The 23,096-nt window shown below is 37.7% G+C and overlaps 1 pseudogene; it reads right to left on the bottom strand.

Moving 5' to 3' along the window:
* Window positions 1–4,122: 4,122 nt before the first annotated feature.
* On the bottom strand, window positions 4,123–5,873 carry LOC140228417 (uncharacterized; annotated as a pseudogene).
* Between the last annotated feature and the right edge of the window lie 17,223 nt (window positions 5,874–23,096).

Below are 23,096 nucleotides of genomic sequence, written 5' to 3'. Positions count from 1 at the left end.
AGGAAATTCCAGCTCCTTATTGTTCTGGGAAAGAACGAATCGCAATGGGATTCAGTTCTCGAGTATGTATCTTGATATAAGAATGTAGTCGGGTGGCTCTCGTTAAATGAGTAACCTGTTTAATATCAAATTTAATGCCAAAAGATGAGTAAGATTGCTGTGTACTTTGTACATCATGGTGAGCCTCTCATTTCCTCTACGCTGTTTCAGAGTGGTCCAATCAAGTTCTTGCAGCAGCATTTTAATGACACCATATAGATGTATGATGGTAGCGATTCAGAGTGAATCTTGAAGCTCTTCTCTGGACCATTTCCACTTTTTGGATGCGGTTCTTCAAAGTTTTTTTTTTTGTGCAAAATAACTCAAAAAGTTGTGAACGGATGTGGATGAAACTTGCCTGACAAGTTGATAATGACGAAAGGAACAGGTAATTGAATTTTGGCAGGAAATATTTATGAATTTATGAAGGATTTTTTGTTATCTTTTGGCACGTAGGTTTTATGAACTTTGGAGTTCAAGCTGCGCGTATTTTAGATTTTGTGTGGCTTGCATACGCGCTCTAAAGGTCGCCACACACTATACGACTTTCGACTGACCGACTTTGGATCCGAAATAAATCACTAAAGCCACGGAATAAACACCCTCGTTTATTTCGGCAATTTGGGCAATTTTCGGTACGAGTGTATATAGGTGGAAATGATAGGCTTGGCGGAGGTCTGCTCCCCCCCCCCCGAGTGCTTTTCTAGTTATATGACATATACTTTTTATTTTTTTTTATGTCACGTAACAACAACTCATACATCTTTCAGATGGTTGAAGATGAATACACTGTATCATTATCTTGCAAAGGACTTTTGGTCATTTCAAAACATCAGCATGAACAAAATGATCATTGTACCCAGACATCACTTTGCTGTAATATTTTATATACTATACAGAAATATGAACATCACTGTCAGTAAGACAATATATTTCTTAATCTCCGACACTATAACTGAATTATGTCTAACATACAAACATCTACATGCTAACAGCCTAGACTGAAACGTTAACTGCACGACAGCAAACTTATACAACTGTAGTTTCCCCCTAAGAGAGGCATACTATGTCGAATAGAAAAAGAAATGCGGATTGGAATCCCATTTTTTTTCCACGATGTTTGTTTGTTTGTTTGTTTGGTTTATTTTTGCATTTTCTTTCTCCGAATACAATTGCAAATGAAAACAGAATGATACAGATAACATACAAATCAATACAAAAAAAAATATCATTTGCGTAACAACATTAGTCTGAAGTGACATATGAATCAAAATAACATATTAAGGCATACTGTATCTATTAACAAAGGAGAAATCAATACAGGGGACCATCATAAGCAGAGCTTGACGTGGATGAGGCCCTATCTGAATATGTGATATCAATATAATACAACACCAATCATATATGTACTCATAAAACTCTTAATCTTAATACACGAAACACATTTTGCTAGAGAAAAAAGAAAAAAAAAGAAAAGAAAAATAGTGACTTGGCGCTTTAAAACAAGAAAAAAAAAAACAGCATGCTGCACCATTGACTACTGCATGGTATAGTAGACAATAAAATAGTACGTGTGTGCGAGTGACAGTGCGTCGTGTGTGCAGGTGACAGTGCAAGAGAGAATAAAGGCTGTAGCATGCCTATTCTGGGGGTAAGGTATATGGGCTTTACTGAATGTATGCAATATCATTATCAAAGAAGGGAACGGGAGGGAATGGAAAAAAAATCGAGAAAAAAAAAAACATTTTGCATGGATCAGGGCTGACTGAGACTTAAGAAAAAAAAATACATTGATCAAAGACTAGTAACTGGAAACATATTTCAATAATAAATACTTTTTTAAATGAGCTTTAAAGGAAAAAAGTGAAGTACACTGCTTTATTTGATCAGGTAGGTTATTCCAAACATCGGGACCGTAATGTCTAATTGATTTCTGAGCTAAGACAGTTTTGGGGTTTACAAGGTGAAAGTCTGTCGAACGGCGAGTTGGATATGTGTGTATATTCGAATTTAAGTGAAAAATATTATGAAATAAAGAGGGAAGTTGATTTGTTGCGTACTTGTACATGAATATACCTGTTTGTAAAATGTGGATGTCCTGAAGCTTCAAAGTATGCAAACGATGAAATAAAGGATCTGTATGAGATAAATATGTGGAATTAGTAATAATGCGAATAGCACGCTTTTGGAGTAAATACAATGAATTCAGTTTAGTAATACTACAATTTCCCCATACAATATTTGAATACAATATATGAGGCAAAAAGAATTAAAGAATTATATAAAATAATCAGGGATCGTTCTGATAGGAGATCTTTCAACTTCCAGAGTACGCCAATATTTCTTGACAGGGTCCTTTGTAGACAGGATATATGTTCGTTCCATGTCAAATGAGAATCGATTGTAATGCCTAAAAATCTAATAACCTGTTTCTCGCAAAGAGAAAACCCATCAATTGGTATATTGACATTAAAATCCTGTGAGTAGGGTTTTCTAAAATGAACAAAATTTGTCTTGTTAACATTCAAAGATAACTTGTTTGATTTAAACCAATTCAATATATTCAATAATTCAGTGTTCAAACGATTAACAAGGGTCCCTATATCATAATCTGATGTAATAATAGATGTAAACATGAACTTTTTTTAAGCAAATAATTCTGAAGACATTATTGATGTATGACAATGGTACAAGATTCACTTACCAAGCCATAGATTTTACTTATAATATTTTCTCATTATTAAAAAAAAAAGAACAAAGAGATGAATGTAAATCCTAAATCTGGATTCCAAGAAAACGATAATGAAATGGGCTCGCCGGTGTGTTGATAATCCAGTTGGGAAGATAAAAATAGATTCATGCGAAATGCTCCTAATACGAGTTACTATAACAGTTTTTTTTTTATTTCAAATTGTATTTTCAGCATGATTAGGCAATTACTCTTTTGATTTTGATATGTGTAAAAGAGTCTAGAGAAATAACATGAGATTGTAATGAACACAATATCGAAATGGTTTGCATAATTTGTCGTAAGCATGATTGCACAGTTTAATGTTGTACAATAAAATGGGCCTTTACACAGTCAATATAGGGTTCGTATCCTACACACAGCGCGCACATCCTTGGACATTTTTTTTCCTTCAACTTAATCCCTATTGATCTACACGATTGACCTACACGATCACGGAAGAATTGATATAAACAGTCATTAAACCTAATCATAATTTCACAATTCTAAACATATATATATATATATATATATATATATATATATATATATATATCAAATATACATAAATCATTGTACTCCCCCAGCGAAACTTTCAAATTATGTTTATACTGAAAGGGAAAGGGGGAAAGGGGCCAGGCAGTGACCACAAGGGAGGTATTGTACACTTGTGAATGGTGACGGAGAGAAGGGAAGACAGAAGGGGCAGGAAGGAGATAACAAGAGAGATAGAAAGAGACAGAATACTGGGAATGTCATGTGTAAACAGATATAACATAATAAATTTATTTCTTTATCATCTTATGTTTCTATTTAAATCTAACAAATCATGTTTTCCATCCATATAATAATTCAACATTATTATTTTTTTCACTATGTTATGTCATTAATGAAAATAGAATGTCTGATTCTTGTCGCTATCGTTGATAAATAGTAACATTTTACTAAAAGTGCTATATTTTTTCTGTTTTGCACAAGTCTGATGAAGACTTCCCTTTCTTTTTTTCACTCTCTTTTCTTAAAAAAAAAACAAAAACAAACAAAACAAACAAAATTACGAGCTCTGTACTGTCCCCGCATCAGCATGGCAGTGGGTGAACCTCACATGCAAAGCTCGATGAAAAAAAAAAGAAAAAAGATTGTCACAAAATATGACAAGTAAAACAACCTCTTCATAGCACGTCAAATGATATAGGAAGAACGACGCAATTCCATTATGTCGCCACATTTCTACATTATGACTAAATTTCACTGGGCAAAATCTCGCCAACTGCTATACTCGACGTTCTTATTCAGAAGACAGAAGACTATGTCCGTGAGTGTTTATGTTACAATATTTGGATTACACAGATCGATCAATCACGTGACTCCTGAAGCTCTTCACGTGGATCAATGGTAAACGGTTGAAGTCTTTTGTAGGTAGTGAAACACAAGTTACGGCGTACGATAAGCAAGTCTGGTGCTGGCACGTAAAATGAGCGACGAGCATGCCGTGGTTCCCCTGGCCATTCCGTAATGCAACGTGATACCCGACAGCCACTACTGAAGATCTCCCAAGCACCATGCACCTCACGCCTCAGGCTGAAACCTAGTGCAAACACGCAGTCACTCGCCAGGTCGACTGCAAGCTCCGACATCAGATCAGAAAAGTGATGTTCACACTTCTTAACACCAGATCGATCGAACACACAAATGACAGATGAATCGAAAGCAGTAGATCCCGTCAACTTATCATCAAACTGTACGATCACGTCCCCTTTTGACATGGGCTTAAAGTCTTTAATGGTTGTGGGCATACTAATAGTGTGAAGGCATTGCCCATCGTTGGGGTTGAACACTGAAATAGAGGACCCGCCTTTCTCTGCTGCGAGAATCATCCCATCTTTGTCGACGGTGGTAGCTGGTACTTGGTTTCAATCGTTCTCGCATAATTCCAGTGCTGATAGAATATTACGAGTTTAAAATCATAGGTACCGAAGACATGTCCACCATCAGACAGAGGATTGTAGCAGACGGGCTTGAACCAAGGTGACAGGCTGAATCTAGTGATTTTTTTCATGCTGTCAAGATACACGGTGGATATGCAATTCTTCCCTTTTATTCTGTCTATGGCAACCACCTCATCGCTACTGGTGATCCCCAGGAAAGTCATGTAAGTACCCTTTAGGGATATACTCCTTATTTTAACCCATGTTTCTTTCAACCCTTCTATTTCACCAAGAAGTCCACTTCTTCCGAACTTAATATTTTTAATCTCCTCTTTCAATCTGTCCAGTCTCTCTCTGCTGAGGTCAACACCGAGATGCTCATTCATCCGTCTGGTGACGTCATGGAAGTCCTTCATCAGATTCTCTTGTTTGATGATGAGGCTTTCAGCTTTCACACATCCATCCTTGATGCTTGTAGCTAGCTCTTCGAGACCAGGCATGAGTTTGATCTTACGTGATTCCAGCTCCCGTTCAACCCTGCCTATCTGCTCCTCAAGTGAGTGCTGCTCGTCTCGGATCTTCTGGAGTTTCTTCTCCGCTTCATCTCTGTTCTGTGTCAGCCTCTCGTTTCGCATTTCATTCAAATTCCTGATCTGCTCATCATAATCTGCATTGATCCTATCTTCTCTCTCTTCTCGATCTTTAACAATTTTTGATTTCTCGTCTTCAGCCGCAGCGGACACCTGCTCTCTTATCATCATTAACTGTTTCGCCGCTTGAAGGGTGTGCTGTCGTATCTCCTCGTCGATTTTTTTCAGTTTCTCGCCTCTAGCCTTAGCACGACAAATGAGTTCCGCTAGTTCCTTTTCCCTTTCTTTTCTCACGTCGTTAATGTCATCCCTTTTGCATTCTGCGTGGTTTGAGGTCACGGCACACACCTGGCACATTGGATAGTCATGAGTGATGCAGAAAATCTCGGCTGTTTTATCAGGGTGCTTCTGACAAGTCCATTTCACGCTATCTGTCAGTGCCTTGATGAAGTCCTGGCGTTTAATGGCACATTCAGGGCACAAGTTCTTCTGGATCTCGAGGCGATAGGTAGAGGCTTCAGCAGGCCTCAAGTCAGAATGGCACTCATCACACGTGATGGTATTTGCAGGAGTAAAACCACAGGCCATGGTGAGGATATGACACACAGGTGCTCTAGCCGGAAATGATCCACCTATACAGCTCATTCCAGTAAAGAAAAAAGATGAAGATTTGTTTCAATTATTGCATTCATCATTTTACAAAGAGAAGTTGCCATTATATACTTGTATGCTCATTGGACTCGTCGGCGGAGTTTTATGGAGTGAACTGTTTGATTTCGATAAGAAAAAACATAACGATCAGACATGGAAAGTAAGCGATCTGTATGTGTCTTATATCTATCCAATGTTAATCTAAGATAATAATGTGCAGCGATGACATGCTCATCAGAAAACCAACATGTTATACACAAGGTTTAGTTTGATACCACATAGGGAACTGAAGTTATTGGGTTTATATTGTGTATACATGCCGTTCGCAGATTATGAATGCGGGCTTGTTGCATGGTCTCTGTGCGTGTGCGTGTGTGAGTGAGTGTGTGTGTGTGTGCGCGTGTGTGTGTGTTTATGTGTTAGGGAAAGGGAATCGGGTGAGAAAGAGTGTGACTACCTGTATACAGGCAACAGCTCTATGCAATTTTGTCGCCCCATACTGAGTTAGAGGGCAAACTTTCTATTTGCAACTGATTGACAAATTGCCCTACATCGGCGTATATAAGCACCTAATTAATCAGTGTTTCAATAGAAGCCATGTTCAAAAACTGTGGACATACATACTCTTGCAGGAGGACGTAGGTTCGATTTTTTTTTTTTCATTCGTGGCTACTATACTCAAACTAATTCGGTGCTTGTACTTATAATTTGTCAATCAGCTGCAATAAAAAAACCTCGATGGGAGAATTTCATTAACTTGAATTAACTTTCTATTGTAACTTTCATCATGCAACCAGATAAGCTTTTCGGGTTTCAGACTGGATGAGGGAATGTCCTGGGATTTGGTAATGACAAGGGGTAACAAATATGCATATATTATAAGGACTAATGAAATGAACTACTGTCAAACCTGCCCTTTAAATAGCGGCCACCTGCCTGTACGGCAAACCTGCAGTATACGGCCACGAGATTCCCCGGAGAGAGAGAGAGAGATAAAAATATGCCCCGATTAACTTTCCAGTAATGTTTAGAGAGGGAACTATTCACTCAACCTGACGGCCTGCACAGACAAAATGGTTGATTTGTTAATCCGAAAATATAAAGGAGTTCCGCACCAACGAACCACGGGAATTACAAACCTTGTTTATTCACGGATTAACAATTAAACCTTTAAATAACGAACCTTATAAAATTAACAAACCTTCGGGATAATGCAATGTCACCTTTCAAAGTACTTTTACTAATTAAGATAATTTGTCACTAACGAAGCACGATATACATCCCTTTCAAAATAATGTGAAAAGAAAAACGTGAGTATGCATTCCTTGGTTTGGGAATTGCCAGCCAATAGCCAGCCAATATTGCTAGCCAATAGTGTGAAACGAGCGAAAATCAATGTTGCCTACCGCGAATATTCACGCATTTACATTTCATTTCATTTTTTCATTTCATTTATTTTCCACATCCTGATAAAAAGCATTTACAAAATGCAGGAACGATACATACACAGTGTAGGACATTGCAACAACACAAGAAAAATAAGTCCAACTTACAAGGATTTTACAACAAACAAACACAACATAAAAACAGCTATTTCAGTTTGTGGGGGGATCAACATAGACCATTGGTCTTTCTATGGCTGATCCCAAATGATACAGCAAAGAATAGTTACATTGATGCAATACACACAAGAAAAACTATACTACAAAAAGTGCACAATACATATAAGAAGGCAAGAGTAATCTAAGTGTGGTGCTTGTACACTGCATGAAACTTCAAATTTATAGTGTATCTTTATAAACAAGGAATGATTTGTATCTTCTTTTAAATATTGAAAGTCTATTAGACAGCTTTATCACATTTGGCAAGTCGTTCCATAGAACAGGTCCCGTATATTTGAAAGTGTATCTTGAAATGCAATATTTAAAATTTGGGATATACAATCTATTCATCTGTCTAGTATCATATTTATTCTTATTTTGGATGAAGGAAGTATCAAGAAACCCTGGCAAAATGTTGTTTATATATGTGTACATGAAAACAGCGAGAAAAAAATTTGTTCATATCAAAAATCGTCAATAAGTTATGTTCTTTGAATAGAGGACATGTGTGGCTAAGAAATGGTCTATTACTAATCATACGGGTTGCACGCTTTTGCAAAATAAAAATACGCTGTAAAAGATACTTTGCACAATTTCCCCATACTATGTTACAGTAAGATAATTGAGGCATAATCAAAGTGTGATACAACTTAACAAGAATTTCAGAAGGTACGATTGCACGTATACTATTGATTGCACCTATTGCTCTAGAGACTTTACAGCATACTTCATTGACATGATATCTCCATGTTAAGTGATCATCAATGATAACTCCAAGGAATTTGGTAAAACGAACAACTGGAATTTTAAAGTCAGCAATCTTAACATTAAAATCATCAATGTTTACTACTTTATTTCTTGGTCTAAATATCATACATGATGTTTTGTCTGCATTTAATTTCAATTTATTGGCTATGAACTATTGATGAACTTTCTCTAGTTCACAACTTAAAATTGCACTGATACTTTGTGCATCTTTACATGAAATAGTATCATCTGCATATGAGATCAGCTGCAAACAGTTACTGGCATGCTGTAAGTCATTTATGTAAAGTATAAAAGTAATGGACCTAAAACTGATCCCTGGGGTACACCGATATTTACAGTCACACAGGGAGAAGAAAAACCATTAAATGTTACATATTGCACACGATTTGAAAGATAACTCTTAAACCAATTAAAAGCTGTACCTCTTATTCCATAAAACCGCAGTTTACTCAACAATATTATAGTGTGGTCAATACAATCAAAAGCCTTTGACAGATCAAAAAAATATTCCTACCAATAAGTTTTTATTCTCAATGGAAGTTGTAATTTTGTCAATAAAATCTAATAATGCCATATAAGTTGAGTATTTTTTGTCGAAATCCAAATTGTTTGTTGAATAATATATCATTTTGGGAGAGGTAAGACATAAGACGAGTATGACGAATTACACTCTTTACCATATTTCGATATTTAACATAAACTGATCTTCTATACTGAGTTGGACTTTTTATGTATTTTTTGTAAAGCATATTTTTCTTTCTACATAATTTCTTTATGTCGTCAGTAAACCACGGATTCATATCACTTCTAGGGGGTCTTTTCTCTTTCAATTGAAAACACTGATTACATACATTGAGAAATTGTTGTATAAAAGAATCAAACATACCATCAACATCATTTTTAGCATACACTGTTTGCCAATTTGTATCAGTAAGCCTTGATTGAAATTCATATATATTTTCCTCAGTTATTATTCTCTTATATACTTTAGGCTTTACATTCAAACTTGGACAATTATAATGATCAACGATTGTAAAAATACCAAAATGATCACTCACATCAGCCATAATGATACCCATTTTCATTACATTTTTTGCATCATTTGTAAATATATTATCAATCAATGTTGCAGTATCTGCCGTAATTCTGGTTGGTTTTAATATCAGTGGAAGAAGTGAAAAAGTAGCTAATAGATCAAAAAATGGTTTCGATGTGAGTTACAAGAAGAGCTCAATAAATCAATATTAAAATCCCCGATCAAATAACATATTTTTCTTTCACGAGTTACCTTGGCAAGAAATGCCTCCAATAAGTGCATATATTCAATGACACTTTGTCCTGGAGGTCTATAAACTACGGCAAGAACTGCATTTATATGATTGCACTGTATTTCGGCAACAATTGTTTCAATATAATCATTAAAATGTCCAGATCCTCCCGTCTCTTGTATCGAATACTACTCTGTATCATACATGCAACTCCTCCTCCTCGCTTGTTTTTCCTACCTGTTCCAATAAATGTGTAGCCAGGTATTGTAATTGATTCATGATTGCACAGCCATGTCTCTGTTAATGTGATGAAAGAGAGAGAATTAGATATACTGGCAAGAACAGTGGTCAAATAGTCAAGACTTTTCTTAATACTTCGACAGTTGAAATGCACAATAGATAAAACTTTCGGGTTACTTACAAACACATCATTGACAGCGTTATCATACTCATGGGGCAAGATGTAGTTTACGTCCTCGATAAGGAGCTTATACCTGTCAAACATGGGATTTACATTTTCAAAACTTTCTTGCAAACAGCTAATACATTCTTGGTTATGATCATCAGAAATTTGCCTTCTACAAGTGACACATATTTTAGTGACGATAAGTGAACATTGACATCAAACAAGTCTAAACATATATCCCGGGACTTAATCTGTACATGAGAAAAGTAAAAACCACGCAAATAATTAACAAAACAAGTGATGATTATGATATATATACGAAACACTAACACATACACTAACACAAGAGGTATACCAAATGTAAAGTGTCTTGAAAATCAGTGTCAAGCATTTGGGGAAAAAAGGAGAAAAAAAAATCATTCAATCAAACAAAGTACTACTATTTAGAGTCAGATGTCCTTCCAAGGAAAAATGTGACTACAATATGCTTTAGGTGACTATAGATAGATTGTACATTATCACTTGTCACATATCATGCCGCGCATATATATCTTAAATTACAAAGACTTTATTTCTTTTTCATTATGGATCACTTTTGTCACCTTCTTGTTTCCTTTCAGCAGCACAATTATCCGACCATCCTTACTTCAGGCATTTTCAACATTCTTGTTCGATCTTGCAGAATTCAAGAGTTCCTGATTCTTTTGCGTCAAATCCTTGACCAAGATCATCTTTTTTTCCCCCCTTTAGGTTCCTTCGGTGGGCAATCATCTCCTGTCTCTTCTTGTATGCCTTGAATTTCACTATGATTCCTCGAGGAGATTCTGTGCCGTCCTTTCGCATTTTCCGTGTCCCTACGCGGTGACTTCTCTCGATGTCTGACTCCTGCAGATCCACTAAGACGTCCTTTGCCAGCCCGACGATGATCTCATCTGTGTTTTCTCCTCTTTTCTCCGGGTAGCCAAACAGACGTAAACAGCTGCGCCTCGAGTACTGCTCTTGTTCATTCAGAGAATTGTTTACCCTCTGGAGGTTATTTTCTTGTCTCTCCAGCCTCTCTTTCAGACTCACGATCTCCATGTCCTTTTTTTCGCTTGCAACTTGAAGATCATGTATGTCACCCTTTTGTTTCTCTATCTCTCCCTCGAGCTCTGTCAGTCGTCTATTCACAGATTCTTCGATGACCGAGAGGAACTGTTTATTTGTGAGGAGGTCTTTCATGATATCCTGAATCAGGGACGATTGCGTAACTTCTCTCACCTCCTTTGTCTTTGATCTGGTTGAGGGTGGAACAGAGGCCATTGCACTTGGATCAGGTGTGACCGAATACACGAATGGGATCAACAAATATGGAGTTTAGGAATTCAGTCCGGTATTCACTGGAGAGGTTGTTGTGGTGAACGTCAAATAATAACAGGTGTAGTTCCGCGTTTGTTGTTGGTGCAGACTCAGAATTCTTTCGGCATGGAGGGTAGGCCTACTAGCCCTATATGCATAGGCGCCGGAAGTGGGGGGGGGGGGCAGGGGGGGCGGCCGCCCCCCCAATCCAAAAAGTGGGGGGGCAAAACGCATTTTTGCCCCCCCAAAAAGCCCCCCCCCCCCCAAAAAAAATAAATAAATAAATAAATAAATAAATAAACAAATAAATAAAAATAGATAAAATAAGATAGATATGTATATAAATGAATAAACGCGAAAAAACAAAGCTACAAACGGCAGTTTTTGGACTGTAAAATGTCAAAATTTCCAAGCTCGCTCGCTCCGCTCGCTCGCATTTAATCGCTATGCCATTCTCCTAATGTTGCTGCCAGTAATTTCCAGCAGTTGCGCCTGGGCCGCCCCCCCCCCCTTAATTTCCAAAGCTAAAATATATATATATATACAGCTACAAACGGCAGTTTGGGGACTGTAAAATGTCAAAATTAATCGTCAAATTTATTCGTTATGCCATTTTCCTAACGTTGCAGCAAGTAATCGCCAGCAGTTGAGCCCGGTGCGCCTCCCCCTTAATTTCCAAAGCGAAAAACATAGCTACAACGGCAGTTTTGGGACTGTAGAATGTCAAAATTTTCAAGCTCGCTCGCTTCGCTTGCTCGCATTGAATCATTATGCCATTCTCCTAATGTTGCAGCCAGTAATTGCCAGCAGTTGCGCCCGATGCGCCCCCATTAATTTCCAAAGCGAAAGATATAGCTACAAACGCCAGTTTTGGGACTGTAGAATGTCAAAATTTTCAAGCTCGCTCGCTTCGTTCGCTCGCATTGAATGGTTATGCCATTCTCCTAATGTTGCCCCCAGTAAGTTAAATTGCCAGCAGTTGCGCCCGATGCCCCCCCCCCCCTTAATTTCCAAAGCGAAAGATATAGCTACAAACGGCAGTTTTGGGACTGTAAAATGTCAAAATTTTCAAGCGCTCTCGCTCCGCTCACTCGCATTTTATTGTTATGCAATTCTCCTGATGTTGCTGACAGTATATAATTTGTCGTTTCACACCGTCATTCCATAATCCATGTAAGGAAAACTTACAATGTTGCTCAATGACTGCGTTGTTGAATGTATCACATTCCGTAGTGTGATATTCCGTATTGTAGTCCCACCCCCAATGTTTCGACCCACCGTACGCCACTTTACATACACACACACACACACACACACACACACACACACATATGTATATATATATATATATATATATATATATATACACACACACACACACACACACACATATATGTATATATATATATATATATATATATGTATATATATACATAGATGTGTGTGTGTGTGTGTGTGTGTGTGTATGTGTACATTGTGTAACATATGTATAATGGTCTATCGTGAGCCCCCTCCAATATTTGCCCCCCCAATCCAAAACTGCTTCCGGCGCGCGTGCCTATATGTACATGGCCTGCACTCTGAAATGTTGAGAATCCCCCGTCGGAATGGAAGGGATGGGACTAAGGTACTTACAGCAGCCATGAAGAGAGATCCTCCTTCTCAGACATCTGCAAGTGTTCACCCAAGAATCGAGTCATATTTGCTGTAAGGCGCACTCAAAACTTTTCCTGGAAGTACTCTGTGGTATATACAGTGCTACATGATAACTTTGAATGTCCACAGAATCAACATACTGGATTTTGTAGCCGTAAAGTCCACCTGTAACCAATATATCCACTCCACCATCTGACCCCATTTTGTTCTGATAAAACAATAACTGTCTAATTTCTCCATTGTTTCATGATTGGCTAAATATCATATGCGAATAATCATTTGAGTTTGAAAATAATTTGAGATACATTGAAAAACTATTGGCTTTGTTATAGAATCAAACTCATGCATTCTTTTTTTCTATTTAATTATCTGATCTAAAAAACCTAATTATAGATTAGAATATTATCATAGACACTGTATAGGCTTGCAAACTAGCATAATGGGGAGTGCTGATTGACACCTGGAAAAAAAAAAAGTCGACTACATTGAAACTGACGACATGAACATCGATTAACCTCTTTGTTTAGTCTTATCTTATTGGTTTACTTTTGCGGGACTATGTGATATCATTGTGTGTCAGTTTGTCTTTAAATTAATGAATTGTCATTATGTGGTTAGTATTGGGAAGTTGTAAGCATTCGGCATCATACGATTAGATCGTTGTTTGTATGCGCTGCTGATTGGACCTTACAATTTCTTGAGATGAACTACAAAGTATACATGGACACTGAACAACAAAAAACCTTTGAGCAATGATAGTCACATACGAGCCTTTAAAGGTTGTGTACTGCCCCTTTCTCCTTTTTCAAAAATCTCTTCCATATCCTCGTTAAATTGATTGCACGAAGTAATTGATCTCCTCAAAATGAAAATTAAAGCTCTAAACAAGGTCATCGGGACAATCACATGACTATCGCGTGAATATGAATGCATGAGTAGGACATCCAGTGCTCGCATTTGGAAATTTGATTTGAAGGAAACGTCATAGAAATCCCATGAATGAATTTGATCGTTGGGATTCTGAATTTGAATGATAGAACATTTTTGCGTGCGTGCACTGTGTGAATTTCAGTGCACATTGTATAATGAATAATAATATTCTCATATAATGTATGCAATTCGTGCATGATACTACATAACAAATTAAACGGATAAGTCGGTTGTTCACTAAGCTTCTTAATATTGCAACGGCCATCATCATGTAGTCAATTTGATCTTCCGATGCATCATGCATTCATGGCCTTGTTATTTTTGAATGCCTGATGACGGATGATCATAATTATGGCAAAACACAATAATGTATACTTTTACATAATGACTATGGTGAATGGGGAACAAAGTTATGTTCCATTCAGTCTATAAAGCCCAAGCTAGTTTAGCCCTTCCCGGACCCAAAGGGGTGGGGTTACATTCAGCACCTTTACATCATTTCTCTATCATTTGACATTATCACTGTCATAATTTAGCAAATGGATAAAGCAACTTAACCCTAAAAAGACTGGACGGGGCATCATGGCCCCCTCTGGAAATTTTGATACTTAATTTGCGTATATACCTGCAGCGATTATGGTGTTACATAGCATTTTACGGTCACGTGTCAGTCAAAAAATGACGTATTTGTATGTCTTTATGTGTAAAATTAATGGGATTTTGCAAGATTCTAATGTTTATGTGTTTTTCTTGCACAGTCTGTTTTTCAGCTAATAGGATGTAATCTTAAAGTTATTGTTCTAAATAAAAAAAAAAACATAAAATAGTAGAAAAAATAATAAAAACAATAATTAACATAAGAAATACCGAGACACTCGAGTTAGTATGTATATGAGTAGAATTGTGGGGTTTTTTTTTTTTTTGTGTGTGTGTGTTCGACAATCATTTTTTTTTTTATAAATACATGTTTAACAACTTCCTTTCACATATTTTACGATTAAGGAATCACTAGACAACCGTAATGGCACAAAATAAACAAAAATCTTTAAAAAATCCATAAAAATCAGCATATTTCCATAATTAGCCTTTGATCAAAATTTTTTTGATATTTGTAAAATTAACTATGCATTCTTGAAGTGTACGTCATTCACTAGGTGTGTGCCGATGAAAATCGGACATTCCATGGACAATATGGAGGGGGGGGGGGGGGGCATCATGCCCCCACTGAGTTCTCAAAACCTCCAAAATAGCCCAGTCTTTTTAGGGTTATTTTCTTCATATTATGGCACCAGCTTTGAACTTTCGCAAGATTACACTTGGGGGCGCTACTGACAGTAAAGAAAATACCGAGGAAATATTCTAAAATCATGTGTTTCTGTATAAATTCTTTTGATGTATCGCTGTTATGCATGGAACATCCAGTGGTAGACGTACCCAAACTTTACATGACCATACATGCAGCATGAACTTTCTACGTGTAACCGCATGGGGACGCTATTCACTACAATGTAAACAAATTGATATATTATACATTTCACTTTTCCATAATATAAGGAATTTAGATTTTACAGATTAATAATATGATTACAAATGATACTTAAGGCCAAACTTGTATGAAAGATACAAAATGATACAAAACAAATAGGATATTTTGTAAAGAAATGAATGAAAGAAATGATAAGACCGCTTCAGGGCCAATCATAATGATTATTACTTCATATTGTGGTCCTGCAGCAAATTAAAGCTCTGAGTACCCCCACTTTATTTACTATTAGATTGTTTATTGAATTTGGAACACAAAAGCCATGAAATCTAGTTAACCATTGTTGACATGGTTGTCAGCTTATGGTTGTAATGGCAACTAGCGATTGGACATAGCTAACTTTTATGGCAAAATATTTTGCAACAAATTCTGAGGAAAAATCACAAAATTCGGTTGAAATTAAAGTAAAAGGTGTAGGAATGGCAAATGGAAAAATGATAGAGGCACAATGTGTCCCTCCCCTTTGGGCTTTATCTGAAGGTTTGAATCAGGTAGACTACAATGCATACACTTGTGCTGTTTCGTGCACTTGCCTATGAATGCCAATGAAATGATACGCAACTGTACCTTCCAGATCAAAATACCAAAAGCAACATAGATATATAATTCTTACCGAGCGCGCAGCACCACTGATCAATAGTTAGATATTCTATCCGACTTTGTTTCCTCCCTGACTTTAAAGTAACGAGCCACTGAAGGAGATAATTACGTACTCTGTTCAATCTTCGATTTTATAGTTGGAGATGCAATAACGGGTTCAGTGGAGACCTGGGAATCCCCACGCAATAGATATAGCATTTACAACTATCTTATTAGTCCCATATGGATAAAAAAAAAATATGATCCGTTATGGATATATTCTGCCCAACATAAATATGTACAAGCCCTTTCCAATAAAACAGAAAGATTTCTAAGCATTTATTATTTCATCTTCACGGAAACACAACTTTTGTAATCTTAGTTATCAAATTGGCAGGGCTCGGAGAGGCCTCACCTAACTCAGAGCTTATAATGGTGGTGAGGAAATAAAAAAGAAAAACCTCTTTGCACTAACTTCACTGTTTACAGATACGTTCTCGAGCCACAACTCAATCATAGATCATAATGGCACCAACGCCATTACCTCGCGCAATAGGAACATGTGCGCAGTGGACCGTGCATGTAATCAGCGTGAAGCTGTATTGTCAATCATCAAATCATCGTGAAATTCATTGTTACTGCTGTCGGCCAATTCAAAAAAAAAAAAAAAAATGGCAATGGGGGTAAACCATGAATCATGGGCGTAAAAATGGGGGGGGGGGAAGGAATGGTAGGGGAATGAAGTTTTTTGACGAGAGAAAAAAAAATGTACATGCACAAATTTTCTGGCTGCTTTGAGGACATCCCGGAAGATAAACGTCCATCCAAACGATGAAAAGGATATAATATGCTTTTTAACGGGTATAAACGGAAACATTCGTTTCACTTGTGATTGCCTTATCCGGCAAAGTGTTACAGGGGCATTAGTTACGGTGTCGCGATCCACAAAATTGATCGGCCGGACAATACATGTATTTGAAAACATAACTCCTGCAATACTTCGTGATGGAGGCATAAAAATGTCTCCTACGGCTTCCCTGAGATAAGGGGGGGGGGGGGGTGGTTGTCGGTCTTGCCTTAACCATGACATTGTATCTGATAAATACAAGTTATGCAAGCTCTTTTGGCAAGAGAGGCCTTGGATATCCCGCAAGGAACTATGCCAACACCAGTGCCACTTTCGATGTTTTACTGCTCTCTTGTGGTGACTTCAGCCCGAACCCTGGACCACAGTGAGCAAGTCATGCCAAGCTACCAGCCATCACGTCTGCTGTCATTTGTGGGTTTTTTTTTTTTTGTGTGTGTGTGTGTTCGACAATCATTTTTTTTTTTTTATAAATACATGTTTAACAACTTCCTTTCACATATTTTACGATTAAGGAATCACTAGACAACCGTAATGGCACAAAATAAACAAAAATCTTTAAAAAATCCATAAAAATCAGCATATTTCCATAATTAGCCTTTGATCAAAATTTTTTTGATATTTGTAAAATTAACTATGCATTCTTGAAGTGTACGTCATTCACTAGGTGTGTGCCGATGAAAATCGGACATTCCATGGACAATATGGAGGGGGGGGGGGGGGCATCATGCCCCCACTGAGTTCTCAAAACCTCCAAAATAGCCCAGTCTTTTTAGGGTTATTCTCTTCATATTATGGCACCAGCTTTGAACTTTCGCAAGATTACACTTGGGGGCGCTACTGACAGTAAAGAAAATACCGAGGAAATATTCTAAAATCATGTGTTTCTGTATAAATTCTTTTGATGTATCGCTGTTATGCATGGAACATCCAGTGGTAGACGTACCCAAACTTTACATGACCATACATGCAGCATGAACTTTCTACGTGTAACCGCATGGGGACGCTATTCACTACAATGTAAACAAATTGATATATTATACATTTCACTTTTCCATGGCTGTGATGGCTGGTAGCTTGGCACTGATAAACATATCACCTTCGATGCTGACTCTCTACACCATCATCACCATTGCAGGATTAATGACAATCAATGTCCTCGCAACCTGTTGCTTTTTTCAAAATCAAACAGCTCGGCCTTCTTCGTAAGACACCTATACACCGTGGAACCAAAGGCTCCAGACGACATTTTCACGTCAGTCCTCTAGCAATACCATCCACTTCCGAGCTTCAGTCACAATGTCCGTTCACTGAGGAACAAATCAACTGAATTACTAGGCTTCACACTTGGTTGCTGCATTGATATTGTCGGCGTATGTGAAACGTGGCTCACTTCGAGCAACGACGCTGGCATCGCTGACCTCTTTTCGAATGGTTTCACGTTCAAGCAACTTCTCAGATCGTCGAAACGAGGAGGCGGAGCGGGTCTCCTCTTCCGAGATAGCCCGGAAGCTCACATGACGGGGTATCCCATTGAGGATGTTTCGGATGCTCTCTTGTGCTTTCGTATATTCTAGCTCCAGCATCGAAACCATCATACGTATCGACCATCAAGAAACCACCCGTCATTTTCCCAATTCCTGGACTACTTCTCTGAGAAGCCAGACAGCAGACTGTACAAACCCTTCCTCAAATTATTACAGACGACCTGAACATCCACAAGAAGTTCAACGACCTTATGGTTACCCATGACCTGTCACAAAAAGTTAGGGTTCCTACACACGAAAAACGTCACACCTTGGACGCCTTCATTGTTCAAGGGTCCAAAGTTTACATCTGTACAGATCTCCAAGTTATTCCTAGTCTTTCCGAACGCTTGCGGTCTTAATTTGGGCAAGCTAGGCCTCGTACGCAGACACATGGTTAAGGCTCGAAACATTAAAGCAGTCAACATAGAGGAGTTTGCAGCCATTGTCTCCAAGGCTTTAGCATCTGACTCTCTGACCGGCACATTTGAAGGTGCTGTCTCCCACTACAATATCAAGCTGTGTAATTTTCTCAATGACTTTGTTCACTCCACCCAAGAGGCGACTCATCAAATATCACCCCAACTTCCCGTTGTTTAACCATCACATTACTCTCGAAAGCAGGAAATTCAAACAACTTGAACGGAGATGGCACTCGAAGGGCAAACTCCAGATCGACTGGTAACTCTACAGTGACCAAAGGGCGGTTTTGAGCAAGCTGGTTCTCAATGCCAAACGTGATCATCTAGTGCAAGCCATCAAAGACTGTGGCAACTACTCACGGCAGCTGTTCTCCATTGCAAACAGTAAACTCCAATCTTCTCTTCCAGCAAACATAAACACAGAATCCCTGCCTCACACTTTCAGCAAATAGAAGCTCCATCCAAGCACACATGTGTAGCAACCTGTCTCCAGATGAAATAACGTCTCATGTTCCAGTTTGGACGCCTTTCTACCTACCGAATCCAGTGAAATTGAGTCTCTTCTTCGTAAACTCCCAGCCAAGCCGTGTCAGTTGGATCCCATATCCACTACGCTACTTTAGAATTAGTAACTTCCACACCTTCGCACCAATTGTGGCAGAAATCATCAACACGAGCCTTCTGCAATCTCCTGTACCCATCTGCCTGAAAGTTTTTCATGCCCATCCTCTTCTGGAGAAGTTATTCTTGAGTCTCGATTTTCTTCGCAACTATTTTTTTTTTCACAACTATTTTTTTTTTTCACAACTATCGGCCGGTCTCCGAGCTACCGTTTCCGTTTAAACTCCTCGAATGCGTTGTCTTCTCAAGGCTCTCGAATTATCTCATCGAGAGCAACCTACGATTTCCAATCTGCTTATCGCCCACAGCACAGTGTTGAGACTATGTTCGCCAACATCTCCAACCGCATTCTTATGGAAATGGACAGAGGCAGGATCACAGCATTTGATTTTCTTCTTGACACGTCATCAGCTTTAGATACTTTAAACCATAAAATTCTATTAAACACATCCCTTCTGTTGGTATCAAAGGTTCAGCACACAAACGGTTTCAGTCATGTTTATCGAATCATCAACATATTGTGGATGTTAATGGGTTCAAGTCTGATCCTTCGCCGCTTTTATGTGGAGTACCTTAAGGTTCTGTGGGAGACCTGATCTTCTTCTCTCTATATCTAACCAGCCCCAAATGAATACTTCATCATCATAATGTAGATTACCATTGTTATGCTGATGACATACAATAATTGTATGCATCCTTTTCTCCAAACCAAGGTGATGCTATACCCTGCAACGACTCCAACGATGTGCCAGTGATATACGCCCATGGATGAGCTCTCGCTCCTTACAATTAAACATCAAAAAGCCTGAGTTGTTATTAATTAAGTCACAATTAAGGAAAGTTCAGGTCAAGTCTATTGAGATTGATGGCTTGACCCCGGTCTGTATAAGAAATCTTGGGATGAAGTTCTATTCGTCTACGTCTATGTCGGCTCAGATTAAGCATACAATTAGTCAATGATTCAATTTCAGAAATTTTTCTCTCTTCTATTTCTCTCTCTCTCTCTCTCTTATGCCGTGTTGTGAGAGTTTTTTCATGCCCTTTGAGCACTCCGAGTGTTAAACGGCATTATAGGTACCCCCAATTATCATTAATGATGATGATGATTATAATGCTAATAATAATGATGATGATAATAATGATAATAATAATAATTATTATTATAATATAAGTTTAATAAGGACACTAATAATAATAATAGTAATAATAATAATTATTATAATGATAATAATAGTAATAATATAATAATAATAATAATTATTATTATTATTATTATTATTTGACACAAGGGGTTGGAATAAAAGGACCTGCATGAGATGGGAGAGGGATTTCATTGACCAGTATTCCGCATTCGGTTGGGGGGGGGGGGGTCTCCGAGGTGGAACTATGAGCCTGTGAAAAGAGAAAGGGGGGATCAGAAATTATCGTATTCCTGAAATAGGGGATGCTTTCATATATGCGTTTACCATAAATAATACCGAGTGCATGGGCGTGGTCTCCGTGAAACCAATGTGGTCTACTAAAACTTTAATGAAAGCTCAGCCAGCCTCCAAATTCGATTTTATACTTCACAGAATATTTTCACAGTGACCACGACCACATGCTTATTTAAAAGATAATACTGATTTTTCCCCAGTGTTTTAATGAACACATGGCCTGCGACAGTAATGCCGCGATTTAGGAATATAAGGTAGAAGGCAAGGACAACACTGTATGTTACAGGGTGTGGGTTGGATATTCTCCTGGTATTTTCTATGTTATAAAATAAGAAATCATACGATATAAAGCTAACCACTGTCCTATTATATGCCTTCAACAACATTATGGATTAATCTTCCTCTCAGCATCAGATACATCAAAGATTTGGATAAATTCAAATCTGTGTTAAAAACTCATCTTTTTGATAATTGTTAATATTATGTGAATAGAGAAATATTTGACAGCTTTTGTTTGCACACGCATAGATATTTGTGGACTTTGGTATTATGCGTTCTAAGAACTGGTTATTATTACTTTTACTATTTTACAACATATGGACATTGAGGGTTCATTGAGAGAGTGAATTTCATGAATTATTCATATTTTATATGTTATCATATAGGCAATATCACAGTAATTTTCATCTTCACATTCCTGATTAATTCTTACTCTCTATGTCACATAGCCAATAACCTGAGAAGCCCAGTTTTTCAGTACTATTATACCTCCTTTGACATATAGACAATTCGAGTATGTACTGTATAGCCGTAGCACACTGTGAACATAGACATACTATCATAGACTTACTGATTCCACAAGTTCGACTGATACAGCTGTTGTGTGTAGTTTCTTCGTGTCTAATGCCAGTGAGTAATTTATTTTTTCATGTTTATACTGCCCAATGAAGGTCTGCGAGAAAGACCGAAAGCTTGATCAAAAGTGTTGAATCCTATTATTGCGTCCAGTGCACGTGTTTCCTCTTCTCGCATACTAAGACTTTGATCGTGACACAGGTTATTAAGCGCCATTTGTAATCATTAAATTTTTTAAAAGTATGTCTGTAATCAGATAGAGCAAATCAAAACCTTTCCAGTGATGCATATACCTCACATGTTAAACAAAAAAAAAAAAATTTCAGCCTTTTTGGCATTTAAGAAAACACACACAGACATACACACACACACACACACAGGTAAACAAATACACACATAGTGAGTGGATACCATATAGCCTACTTATGTATGTGTATCGTATGCATTTGATGAAACCTAACGTATTCGTAACGGGGTCATCCCATGAGACCGACACCCACGAGTTATACAGCATACGAGACCGACACTAGGCAAATAAAGCCCATGAGTTCGACACTAAGTGAAAACAGCCCACGAGTTCGACAGATATAACACGGGGCTTGATGTGTCGGTCTTGTGGACCTTGTTTGCTTCGTGTCGAACTCATGGGCTGTATGACTTGTGAGCTGTATGATTCGTGGGCTGTATGACTACTGGGTGTCGGTCTCGTGACGTGCACCCTTCGTAACAAGGATGGATAATACACGATTAAAAAAAAGTTCAATCCTCTTTGAAATTCATATTTCAGCATACACAAACAGATACCACACACACACACACACACACACACACACACACACATACATATCAAGTAGATTCCCATTATACTTACAGCTATATACAAAGCTATTTCACTGCTTGTTATGTTAAGATATCATTTTTTGTACAACAGAGACTCTTCCGGACTGCGTACCATGCTGATTTCATTCAAATATTTTATTTCGATTTTACTAATGACAACAATATGTCAGCCACTGTGCAGTTCTCCCTGTTTATTGAACAATAAAGTGCGGAGTAAGCATGTGAGATAACCCAGCTGCTTTTGATGTTATTTTTGAAAAAAAAAAGTGGACAATGAAGTCATACACTCCTATGAAGCTTACATTATGGTAATGCACATTATGTAACTTGCAAGGACAAAACTTCACAGGGAAACAAATAAAAAACAAAACAATGCAATATTAACGAGTACTTAGTTGAACCTTTAAGTGAATCCAATGAATAAACGTTTCTGTTCTTAAGTGCTTTGGCTCCTGCATGTATACAAAATATCTCAATATTTTGTAAATTTACAAAATATACAAAAT

The sequence above is a fragment of the Diadema setosum genome, chromosome 5, assembly GCF_964275005.1.
Source record: "Diadema setosum chromosome 5, eeDiaSeto1, whole genome shotgun sequence".
Classification (NCBI taxonomy): Eukaryota; Metazoa; Echinodermata; class Echinoidea; order Diadematoida; family Diadematidae; genus Diadema; species Diadema setosum.
This window is presented reverse-complemented; position numbering and strand designations above follow the sequence as displayed.